Consider the following 14,022-nt stretch of genomic DNA (forward strand, 5'->3'; position numbering starts at 1 on the left):
TATTAATTGGGGTCTTGTGAAATTTGATAAGTATTTTTTTATACCTATGTTTAATTAATTGCTTAAAGACAAGTTGACATAAGGTTTTAATATAGCCTTAACCTCTAAAATAATATTTTGCCTTTTATACATCACATATTATTTCCAAAAATATTAAATTTCGAAAGCAAGAAAATACATTTTCAGTAGTCTGTGTTTGTAATTTACGATCCTATAGATCGTAAATTATAGGCGGAAACACAAATAAAGCCATTTTTAAATTCAGCATAAAAAATACACAAAAACACAGTTACGGAGCACATTATCCAGGGGCGCAGACCCTTGGAAAAAAACGTTTTGATGCAATCATTCTTAGCATTAAGAGGTGGTGCAGACTATTTACTCTCTAAGGAGATTCGCAATTTTTGAGGTAACTCGAAAGGCTGGCCTTTCGGTGGAGGGCGCTTTTGGAAGCCCTTAATATGGGCAATCCCAAGATTTATCATTATCTCTATATTTATCTCTATCATTTGCCTGACGACCCAAGGTCTTGGCTCAAGGCTTGGCTCAAAACTGTTACTAACCCTGGCGCTTTGCGTAAAGAGAAGGTTTCACGAAAGCACACGGAAACATGTGATATGCCAACAATATTTTTTTTGAAAGATGTTTTTCTGCTTACTTAAGTTTTTAAGTGGTTTTGAGACTCATTTTCTCTATAGAGATGAGCTTTCACCAAACCATCTGCCATCTATGAATATCTTTTTAAGAAAAAAATGTCATACTACGCTATTTATTAAAATATATGTAGAAATAATTAACGAGTATTAAAATATTACCTAATAAGACGAAGTTTTGAGTATGACGTCTAACAAGGGCGCGGTCAGAATCAGCACTAACCTTTTCCAACTCCCTTAAATCGACTTTGTCAAATAATTATAATTTTGTTATTATTTTATAATATATTATACATTAAACTTAAATCACCGTTTGGTGCAAAATGTATTACGTGGCTATTTTGTATTTATAAAAAAATAATATTTAATCATGATTATTATTATTATTATATCATTCAATCAAATATATGCTCTCAGCTTTCACCTACCATTTTAGTTTGAATTTCAAACTATTTAATCGCCACAAAAATTCGAGGCATAATTCGCTTCGAATTTTCCCGAACACCATAATAAACTTACGGTCCGATAAAGTATATTGAACGGGCCGAAAGTCGCGTGGCTTTTTGAGGCTTCGATTCTGCCCATAGTCGCTCGGTACTTTCGGTCGCGTTTTTAATATTTAGCAGCCGGCCCTGATTTAATAAAGGACCTTTATTAAAATGAAACGCGTCGGCGCACATTATGCGTTAAATAATGGAGGAGATGAAATATATGTATGTACCTATATAGAATGTGGCGAATATGGGAAATCGATACGGATGTGCGTAATTTAATTGGGGTTTAACGCGTTAATTTGTCGACGGGATTCGCCGTTGCGGTGACCATGGGGTTAAATGATATTTTGGGGGTAGATTCGACGGTTCTCAATGTATATACATGTGTATTCTAAGCTATAAGTTTTTGGGGGTTGAGATTATTTATTTTACAAATATCTTAGGCGAAGTATAAAAAGTGTGCAAATTTATGTAAAGGACAATATATAAATAGTACAAAGTATACAATTACAATAAAGAATATATTGATTTTTCTCGAAGAATTAGAGATACATTTAACATTTAACTTAAAAACATACAGAGAAATTTTAATTTTTAATTTTAGTATTAATATTTGTTTTATTTTAAGCGTTTCCTTACAGATCCCATAGAACCACATGTATCGATTAATTTAATTAACAGCAATTTTAAACGGTTACAATTATTTTAATTATTGATACAATTAATAATATCTAGAGTTATATAATCTACAGAGTATAAACATATTACAATATATCGAACCATATTTATTTAAAATATTTCTGATTATTATACTATGTTTATATACCAGTAAAATAGTTTTAAAAATAGATTATTACAAGATCATAGGCATGATTAATTACACTTATATGTATTATAAGATAAATAATCCCTAAACTATAATAGTTTTAGAGCAGGTCATTGCTTCATATTATATCATTGAATACATAATTATTTTGAAACATATTTATGAATTCATCTAAAGTTTTTTTTTAATATCATATTCGTTATTATTCGGCGTTCTTATTATACATGATTATAGTAAACAATTTTATTATATCAAACATTACGCAATGTCCTATTTTGATTACGCTATAAGCTATTGAATGAAAAATTATATTGTTTATCTTATGAGAACGATTTTTTACATTATCGTTTGCATTTGCGAAATTTTATACACTTTTTGCATTACAAACAATTACTAGCACAAGAAAAAACAATTTATATACATATAGAGCGATACGATACATTAATTTCGACCGTCTATAATGATGTATGATTAATTACGAGATCAAATCACTTACTTACGACATTATAAACAAGTTAATTGCAAACTGCTTTTTTCGTAATGAGGTCTCGTTATCATTTTTTATCTCAATCCCATTGCAGGCGATTCATTACGTAAGTATGATTTTATTCTTACTTTTTATATCTAGCATGAGTAAAATGCGAAACAAAAAGCAGAGGTTTACGGTCAGTTGGGATTATTTTTGTAATCGGCGAAAGATTTCAATCCCCTGGGCGTTAGTTGTGATTTGGGCAGAAAACCCCTTGCGAAAGTAAATGGATAAACGACCCTATCCCGCAGGAAGGCGGGATATAAAAGCCCAAAGTTTCTATTTGGGCAGAAATTACATTCATTTCTCTGCTCACCGTTGTGCTTTTGAAATCTCTTTCTCTCACCTGCCCAAACTATATCTGAGAAACAGGGATTTTGCATCAGATTTTGTAAAATTTAATTTTATTTGGAGAATAAATATTCTTACGGCGCAGTAAAACATGTTAAACTAATTTAGTGTAATTACCAATAACGGTTTAATGAGTGTATTAACCATTGGTAAATATTTACGATCGATAACGTAATTTGTTTTATTGTTGGTGTAAATATAAAATAACGATAGCATTTAAATAATTTTAAAATTATTAAACCATTAAATAGGTAAGCTATCAATGAAATATAATTATATTATGACAATAAAAATATAAATATGTTAATGCAATTATCTAATAAATGAAAAAAAATACAATAAGACTTTTTTATATACTCATGGAATGGTTTAAATTTTGTAATGATTTTATTCTAAATAATAGTATCTACTATTGACAAATATGTGTTTTAACAACCAAATTTGAGGACCAAAATATTGCTAGTTATAATACATATGTTGACTACAAGAAACGCCTTTATGATATGTTAAGTATATCTATATTAAAATATAACTGTCGTATCGAAATTTATATTAAATAGTAAAATTGTTTAAATGTAGTATAGCGTATGTAGGTATTAAAAATCAATAACAAATTCCTAAATATCATATCTATCAAAAAAAAAATTTGACTTAAGATCAATATAAAGAGAGATAATTTTATGTTTACATCGTAATTAAAAAAAATATTATAATTTATCTTTATTTGATCATATGGTGTTTCTAAAAACCAATAGTTGCATTGCACACTATGTAAACCTATGTATATTTTTAATTGCTTGCGTTTATATCATTATTACTTTTAAAATATTTCATTATTCACTATTATGATTAACTGATTTGTTACAAAAGATATCTTAAATAAATCGAACAAGCATATGTAAGTTTAAAAGTGCTAACTTGCTTATAAAACAATTTACTATTTATAATTTCATAATTTATCAAAAAACGTTTCTGGTTAATGCATTTTTCTTTTTTTTGTAAAATTATTTTACTCACATCATATGCAATGCAAAAAATACAGCAATACATATATTTTGTTCAAAAATTATCAATAAACATACCATTATTTATCAAAAGGGAAAATCATTTTTTATTTGATTTTTATATTAAGAGAAATTGCATTTTCAATTCACGTTTTAAGATTTTAGTACTAACTAAGATATATACAATATATAGACGATTAATTTTTTATGAACAAAACGTGACAGATTATAAAATAATATCCTAATAGTTATTGGATAAGAAAAATTAAATGTTCCAATCGGTTTTTTATAGTAATAAAATATAGAAAATAATAATAATCATTTCCTATGAGTATTTTATAATCATCTATAATATCAACATTACAATGTTATAATTACTATTTAATATTTTATAATTCATGAATAAAACCTTGCTAGTTTTTTTCATATCACATTTTAATACAATACAAAAATCTATATTTATCAGATAATATACTATAAAATAATTAGCTATTATATTGTCTAATAAACTAGCTATTTTACTAACCTAAAATAGATAAAACGAAAATAAACCACTTCTAATTTAAGAATAAGACATGACTATTTAATGAAAAAAAACAATAAATAATATTATTGGTGAAAAAAAATTGATAATTTTTTTTTTTATAAACCTAAAATATGAATTTTCCATAAACACATAGCTACTTATAATTGGTATAAACACAACTTTTACTATTTATTATTTTATTATTTATGAATAAACCTACTTAAAATAGTAACCGTAAATATGTTTTACTATATAATATTTTTTAATCTAACCTAACTGAACCACTAATCTCGTTTATCAGTAACCTTAAATTTATATACAAGCACAAAATGCCAAAAGACATTATGCTTTAGAGACTAAATACAACATATCAATAGTTTCAGAATACTCAAATTAACACTTAAGTTCGTTTTTTCGATATTTTTCTTTTTCTTTCGTATAATTTGTGAAAGGTGCTTTAGTTTTTCCCTTAATTATAAGCACAGATGTTTTATTTTATAATTTTATTTACTTATTAAATTGTAACTAATAACGAATTGGTAAGATCAGTGTATATATTTAATTAGTATGTTTATAAAATTATTTATTCCATTAAAATAAACGTTTTTTTAACAAAAATATATTTTCCTCAATTATTTTAATAAGCAAAAAATAACCGTTTTATCTAAACATTAACTATTTTATAACCAGCTTTTAATTTTATTATTTGTAAATGTAACGTTTCTGATTAATAAATTATATATTTCATAAAAAAATTTTGTGTTTTACCAAAAAATATCAATTTTTATTAGTGGATATATTATAGCCACATAAAATACTAACAACTCATATCTTTCTCTATTAAATATTTTAGAATCTATGAATAAAACGTTTCTTTTTGATAGCAATTAAAAATTATGAAACATTATTAATTATGTTTTAGAAAATGATTTATTTCATTGGATATTATAATACAAAAAAAAATATATTTATTTAGATATTTTTTTTAACCACCTTTAATAGATTGAACATATTTGCCATTCATTATTTAAAAATAAAACATGACTGATTGATAAATAGTATCATATTAAATTAAACTATATATCGATTTAAATTATAAAATAATAATAGTTGGGTTTTAGAAAATGATTTTATGCACATTATAATATAAAAAATATATTTAGTTAGATATTTGTTTTATCTACGTTTTTTGGTTTGTATATAATATATATATATATATATATATATATATATATATATATATATATATATATATATATATATATATATATATATATATATATATATATATATATATATATATATATATATATATATATATATATATATATATATATATATATATATATATATATATATATATATATATATATATATATATATATATATATATATATATATATATATATATATATATATATATATATATATATATATAAAAACACGAATTATTTTTTAACCACCTATAGTAGATTTAACACATATACCATTTATTATTCATGAATAAAACGTGACTGATTGATTCATAGTATTATACAAAATATAAATAGATATTGAAACCATAACAAGTTTTATAGATTTTTTATCTATAATATAGTTAACCATATTAAAGCTGTTTAAACTTTTTACAACATTTTAGAATAAACGAATAAAACGTTCTTTGATAGCAAGTTTTAATTATGAAATATTAATAGTTATATTTCAGAAAATTATTTATTTCATTGCACATTAGAATATGTTAAAAAATAGTATTTACATAGATATTTATCTCATCTATTATATTTATGTTTATATATAATTTTTTACTACATATAATAGCTATAACACATATTATTTATTATTTATAAGTAAAGCGTGACTGATTGATAAATAATATCAAGCAAAATATTTATGGTCATCGATAACAAAAATATTGGTTTATAAGCAAAAAAATATGATTTTCTTAAAATACCTAAAATATTTTATAGACATTTAAAGTAGTAACAACACATTTCTACTTTTACTGTTCATGAGTTTCTTATTGATACAATTTTTTATTAAAAAAATAATCTTTATTCACTTCACGTTTTAAGTCAACGAAAAAATATTATTTTGCTAATAAATATATACAATTTAATATTTTTTTATCAAATGCTTTTAGATACTGTCTAGAGACACATTTATCATACCTTATATACTATTTTAAAATAAAATAAGGTAATAAATATACGAATTGTATTTAAATAATTAATATTTTAACAACATATATACTATAGATTTTATTATTTAATAATATAAAATCAATGGTTAATTAAAAAAATAAATATATTCAATAAAACTATATTGATTGATTGAATATTGTAATCCTGTTATATTTTAATACTAAATTCATAAAACTATACTAATTAATGTTTTAGAATATGATAACAGTTGTCAAGATCAGATTTTTATATTTATGCTTAATAAACAATTTTATTATAAAATAATAAATAATAACCGAATAGAAAAATAGTTTTATATTCATTAGAGAAAACAAACATAGTTTCAGCATAAATATTAAATATTTCATTGCCATCTAAAATATGTATAATTTATGAATAAGACGTTTCTGATAGATTTTATTAATATTTAGTAATAATAATAAGATATGTTATTTATTATAAATAATAGTATATTCTCATCAGATTTATAGAGATTCAATACAATATTTAATATTTTAGATAAATTGAAAAATATCAGATTTTTGTAGTAACACAAATCTGATAACGATCCCACCGAATCTTAACGCCACACGAGCGCAATAAAATAGCCGCCGCTAAATGAATATCCACGTTAATTCTGGTAAGGTGTCGCTAATTAAATTCAGCGCTACCCCCACCAACCATCGCCACCTGTCCGCTAACGGACCAATTGAGAGCGAGCAGAGGGTCGGCCCGCCATCATGGAGGCGGAGCTAAGACAATCCACGCCTATAAATCCGTCTATCAGGAAAATTTTCAATTCTTTAAAAATAAATAAATATTAATCTCGGATACCTTATATTGGCGCTAGATAATGCTATAGTATATTTTATGCTTTGATAAAAAAATGTGTTTTGAATATATTTTGAGACGTTGCGCTTATTTAATTCAGTCGAATTAGTCATGCAGCATTTTTAATGAATAAATCAGGGGTGTTCAATTAATTATTTTAATATGAATTAGGGAATAGATAGTTTTTGTTTACACCCAACCATGTGCCGGCGATCGGCGGTGGGGATTCGAAACACGAGAGGGATAGAGAGTACGTATGCGGCCCACCGTTAGAGAGGGACGGTGCGCTTAGAGCGAGATAGAGAATGGGTCGGTACGTTTCGAGCCGGTCTTCAATCGCTAGTGTTCAAACGGTCGTGGGCCGGGAAAGCGCGTCCGTCGTTCGTTCACAAAATACTGACAGTTCCGGCTGTACAATATAAACAAAATAATGTGACATTAATTGATTAATTTAATTGAATGGTTCTGAATCAATTGTGTTTTGATCGGACGGGATTATAATTCAACAGTAGGGATCTGGAACATGAGAGAGGTGTCAGTGGTCAAGTGGTCAAGAGATAGAAGCGGAGGCCAAGGAGTCTGATCTGAGGGGGTGCAGTGGCGGGCGTGAGTGTGGATCGCAGCACGATTCTGGGCGGCGGAGGGTTAGGCGCGCTGGGGGTGGCGGGCTGGGGGGGCGCGGGGGCGGTGGGGCTGCGGGGGCTCTGGGCGGCGAGACCGCCCTGGCCGCCCTTGCTGCCCTTCCTGCCGGCGCCGCCCTTCGTCGCGAGACCGCCGCCCCCGAGACGGCCGCCCTCCGCCGACTCCAACGACGACAATCTACCCAAAGGTCAGTATTGCTGCTCTAAAAATGATAAAAGTACATGTGACATATTCCCAGAAATAACCTTGAAAAGCCAGATTTTCAGGATTCCTACTGATTTTATAAACTATAACATGACAACTAGCACAAAAAGCTGGTGCGCCCTTAAGTACAATCAAATTACCTATTAAATTAAAAACCATGCACTTTACCGATACGCTAATAAATTGACCGAATCATGTATCCTACATATAACCAGGAAACTATTTTAGATCATGTAAAATTATTGCTCATGATGATTAGCATACATCATATACCACTGACCTTGCTCACTCAGATCGCTCTAAAAAAACTAAATCGAAAATAATTGATTTAAAAAATTTCTTAATTTATTTTTTAATGGTTTTAATTTAATAATTAAAAGGTGTTTTTTAATTAAAATAAAAACTCATGAAAATTATGCTGTTGATTAAATTGCATAACAAATATTTCTTGTAAAAAATGTCAAAATATTTTGCATTAACCTTGTGATTGTATTTAAATTTTCTATATTTATCTAAAACTTATGACAAATTTAAATTTATTATGAGCGAAATTTAGCAATCATGTACTTTAATTTTTAAAATCGTTACAGAAATAATAAATTAATGCTTTTAAATATTTTTTTAATTTTTAATGCTGTTTGATTTTATTTACAACTCGTATTTTTTTTGTAGGACGTTCAATAAAATATGTTAAATAATTTTCAAAACATTATACATAATACACGTTATTGGTTTATAACATTTTCTTTCTACTATAGTATTTTTTTTCACATTGTAATGAAAAATAAAACAGTAGTGGAAAAGTACAATTTAAGTGAAAGAAAAAAAAGATAGACACAATATATTAAGAAAAGCTAGATTTATCTCATAATGAAACTTAAAAATCATTTATTATAATAATTAATATATTAACACATAAAATCTTTTCCTTTCTATTTATATAAATCACATAAAAACAAGTTAAGATATTTATTTTAATTAAATAACTATAAATAGAGTCTAATCTATTAGAATTAAAAACACAATCACAATTAAGTTGCAATTGAAAATTACATTAACAGAAATATGCATACAAAACTATTATTAGATATGTTTTTAATAAAAGCATGTAAAAAACATATATAATAATTGCAATTTTATAGTTTGTATTAAATTTCTGAATTTTTTAAATCTATAAACAACTATTTTAGCTATTGTCATTTATGTTGTTTCATTTAAAGTTGCTATTAAATCTTACATATGTATTTTAATTGATTATTTATTTAATGCAGACAAAAAAAGTTTTGATATTATTCTGTTATATATTATTGTGATTAAAATACACATAAAAACGCATTACATAATAACAATTTAATTAAAGCAAAAAATTTAAAATACAATACTAAATTTTAATTTTAATTAATAAATTAATTACTATTAATGACTTTTAAATTATCTATTTATTTAATTAGATTTCAGACTATCGCGACCCATAGTATTATTTTAACAAAAAAATATAATAAAAGTAAGAAGGTAACAATAAAAAAAATCATTTCAAATTAAAATTAAATGAAACGCAACGGACAATCTAAAGGAGCGGGATGACGACAGCCATAGGCGAGTCGGCTAGTGCAAACTTCCTGACCCTGACGGGCAATTATTGTCACTCTAATAGAAATTTTGCACCAATTAGCATTAGCGATTCTCTTAAAATATAATCAACATTATTTTAATGAGTACATACAATATATAGATATTGAAATATTATTGATTTATCACAAAATAAATATGAATGTTATCCAACAGTTTTCATAGAATTTATAAATTTTCTTGTTGTATTATTTGAAGTTGCTATTAAAACTTGTGTACGTAAAAATAAGTATTAAGCAATAATAAATGTAATGCAAACCACAAAAAAAATATATAACATAGGAAAGGTTTTGATATTTATTAAAAAGTAATTAGAATTAGTAAAAAATAACAATCGTGAGCTTAATCTAATTTTTGTAAATTAATAATTTATTGTCACTCCAGGATTTTATTTAAAAAAATTCTAATAAATATTTATATGTATATATAACGTATAAAAATATTGCTTCACCATAAACCTCCTCTAAATAAGTATATGACATATAAAACTAGTCTGATTATAATAACATAAGTAATAGTGTTGTAATTTAATACTTAATATATATATATTAACAAATAAGTTATTATTAAATGACTTATTTTATTTAACATACAATATTGAAAGTTTCGTATATATTAAAAGTATATTGATTCAGCACTAGCACATTTTTAGAATTGGTTAATCAAAAAATAAATCTTATAACTCATTAAATATTAAACAATGCATCCATATAATTCAAACACAATGTGATAATTAAAAAAATGGGTCTACTAATGATGATTATTATTTTTATTGCTTATTTTCAGTGTGATTATATTTTATTACTAATACTTTTTTCCATTTACGAATTATTTGTGTTCTAAATATAAAAAAAGAATCATATAATTATCTTAATTTTATGTTTCTATTAAAATGCTAATCATTTCACAATTTTATTATTCTATTATAATCGTTTTTCTTAAATTTAATTGCTACATACCATATGTATTATTTTGTTCATCTGTAAAGCGTATTAATTTATTCATGGAATAAAATAATGATATGAATTATTAATACCATTCCAAATTAATAACGGAGTATAGATTATAGCGAAACAAATTATAATAAATCACTTCAGTGCATTTACTAATAAAAAATCGAGTCATTCGTTCGCAACGAAAATTGAAACTTTTATTACAATATAATTGAATTTTTGTGCAATTGAACTCGTTTATATTTTATTATTATGATGTACACAAATCGTGCTTTGGTTCAACCACACCTTCTCATAGTTATTATAAATAATTTTATGCTAACCGATAACGTGTATATTATATTTATAGACGAAGAAAAAAAAACTCGTTTTAATCAATCTCTCTTGAGTTTCTTGTATCATATAATTGACGGAGGCGAAGCTTTTTTTAATATCACAGCTTTTGATAGTACCACTCCCATATGTTATATTATTAATATACACGAATGTTTGAAGGCGTAATGAAATAATTATCCGATATATTCAATATCGCTGTGATGAAATAATTAATATTTATTGCCTCTAATCATACGAATTTTGATGCATGGAATATTAAATTTTCCAGTAAGTGTGATATTGAAAAAATGTTTGATTTTCGGCTGAATTGATATTGAATTTTAATGCGAATGTAAATAATTGTGCATCGTTTTTTTTGTGTGATACAAAAAAATCTTAATTTGGTATAATAACACATCCGATGATATCTCGGGCAATAATTAACGAAATATCGAGCGTAGCACGCCTCGTCGTTGCGATAGAATAAAAAGTTGGTAGAAGAGCTCATCCGAAATACAAATTGTGTACGGATTATATAATTAATAACAATTTGGATTAATAGACAGTCGGTTTTGTGGCTCGTACGAATTTTCAATAATAATTTATCTCATTACTGTGTCGGCGGCTCTATTGCGTGCGGGTCCAATTATCGTTTGTTCCTGTTTTAATTAATTTCGTTCTAATCGACGCATGAACGATATCGAGTTAATTTTAACTAGATAGATATACTGCGGTTCAAAAAAAATATGCACAAATAAAATAATAACAGAACTTAATTTTTATCACTAAGCATTACATTTTTGGCATATATGTAATTTTTTTTCAAGCTATATTATAAATTAAAGATTTGGCAATAACACCATGTATATATAAACCTATAAATTAAGATAAGATAATATTTATAATTGCGGTAAAATGTCATTAGATGATACTAAAATTTACAATTATTTAATTTTGTATAAAAAATCAATACTATTTTTTATGCTACAAAAGTAAATAATAAATAGCTAAATATTTAATATACATATTTTAAGTATTTTTATTATACTATACCACAAAAATGATTCAGTTAAAAAAATATTGTTTTTAATTTTATAGCATAAGCTCTTGAATTTAACAAAAAAAATGATTTAGCTTGTATTTATACTTGATAGCGAGAAAAAAGTAAAATTATGTAAATTTTACGTAATAGAGAAATGTTTAAAATCTTCTAAATAATAGTGTAAAACATTTAAAAGTACATTAGAACAGTAAGTTCTAGCTCAATATGAATGAAACGTATCCAAAATTATTGCATTTATATTTTAAATTTGGTGTTAAGCTAGATTAAGAAATTTTGCTTTTTTGATGTTTTTAATTTTTAGAGAAATAAGAATTCTCATTCTCAAGAATTCCCGATAAAAGTTGATAAATAAATATATGTTACTTATAAAATGTGATATTTAGTGAGTATGGTAATTATTTAGAGTAAATAAAATATAGAATAACTTGAAGAATGATAAAATAATAATCATTTAATACATTATTCTTAAGATAGCTTTTTCAAAATCACATATCATTCACCACCTCAAGTAAAATTAACCATCCTGGTTGTTAAAATATTATCAATGAAAAAAAAACTATGTGGAAAGCCCGCATACATTTTTACAATTTGCCGATTCTCACGCGGAGCGGTTTTTTCATATTTAATTATTAATGTTGTTTTAAGATTATCAAAGCAAAGTAATAGTGATAATTTTTATTCTATTTAAATATTTCCGATTTATAAAAGCTTTTAAGAAAGCAAGCATATTTCATAACTTCTAGCACAGACCTATCTTTTTTATGCAATGGGTATAAGACATTTAAAAATATTTGTACAAATTTAATTTGTAACAAAAAATTGCTCAAGAAATCAGCAAATTTTTCGAGAAATGAGAAATCTCAATTCTGATTTTTTTTTTTGAGATATTCTTGGGAAGATAAACTAATATTTTGAAATTAACTAAACTAGCAACTTTAATAAAATTGTATGATATGTATCGGTACGTTTATATATTGTTTTGTTATTTATTTGGATATTTTTCTAATAGTTTAAAAGGTATGACTATTCAGAAAACTAAAAAAAATATATTTATATTTATATGTACGTGAAAATGAAAAAAAAAATGTCTAACTTAAAAAATCGCTTTTTATTTAAATTTATTAGTAAATTTTTTGTACATAACAGAGATTAAAATTAGTTTCGTTGAAAAACCTTGTTAACATCACGTTATTCAAATACCGTCACGATGCAATAAATCGGTAGCTAATACCCATTTATACGGTTAGTTAGTGGTACGATATAAAAGACCGCCGGATTTGGGTTGAAGCGTGATATAAAAAATCCCTTATAAACAAAATAAAAACATGACATAAAAAAATAAATCGATAATTTAATTATTAAGTACAATATTTTACATCCAATTATTTTACATTATGCATAGGCGTGAACCGTCTAATAATTTCTAGCGACCACACGAATATTTTACAGGTACACATATACAGTTGACTAGCTTTGCGTGTTTAGAACGAACGCATAATATATTTTCTTTAAACAATAATTTATTATAGTGCGATTAATTGACACGAGGATACCTGTTCAATTGGAAAGCGTCAAAATTAATTTGAACAACACGAACGAGTTATAAAAAAATAATTACAACCAATTTTCCGACGACTACTTTACGTCTTTTTTAACACAGGGTGTACCTAAAATTATTATTTTATTTATATCGGATTGAAAAATCATCACAATTCGATCCTGGCACGTTCGTCGTCGTACGAAATTCATTAGACACGGATTCGCGAGTATCCTTTTCGACGTCGGCGCCTTTATCCTTCGGATCAATAGTGACGATTTGTTA

General features: G+C 25.6%; 1 protein-coding gene across 4 annotated transcripts in view; it reads left to right on the forward strand.

The window, feature by feature from the left end:
* The first annotated feature begins 7,762 nt into the window (after positions 1–7,762).
* Positions 7,763–14,022, forward strand: part of OdsH (Ods-site homeobox) — a 69,032-nt gene continuing 62,772 nt past the window's right edge. For all 4 annotated transcript variants that reach the window (XM_088201146.1, XM_088201148.1, XM_088201147.1 and 1 more), the window contains exon 1: positions 7,763–8,223. The gene's annotated coding sequence lies outside the window, so the exon portion shown is untranslated. The remainder of the gene's footprint in view (positions 8,224–14,022) is intronic.

The sequence above is a fragment of the Plectrocnemia conspersa genome, unplaced genomic scaffold (genome assembly GCF_051122295.1).
Source record: "Plectrocnemia conspersa isolate PC_06_02 unplaced genomic scaffold, ASM5112229v1 ptg000013l, whole genome shotgun sequence".
Lineage (NCBI taxonomy): Eukaryota > Metazoa > Arthropoda > Insecta > Trichoptera > Polycentropodidae > Plectrocnemia > Plectrocnemia conspersa.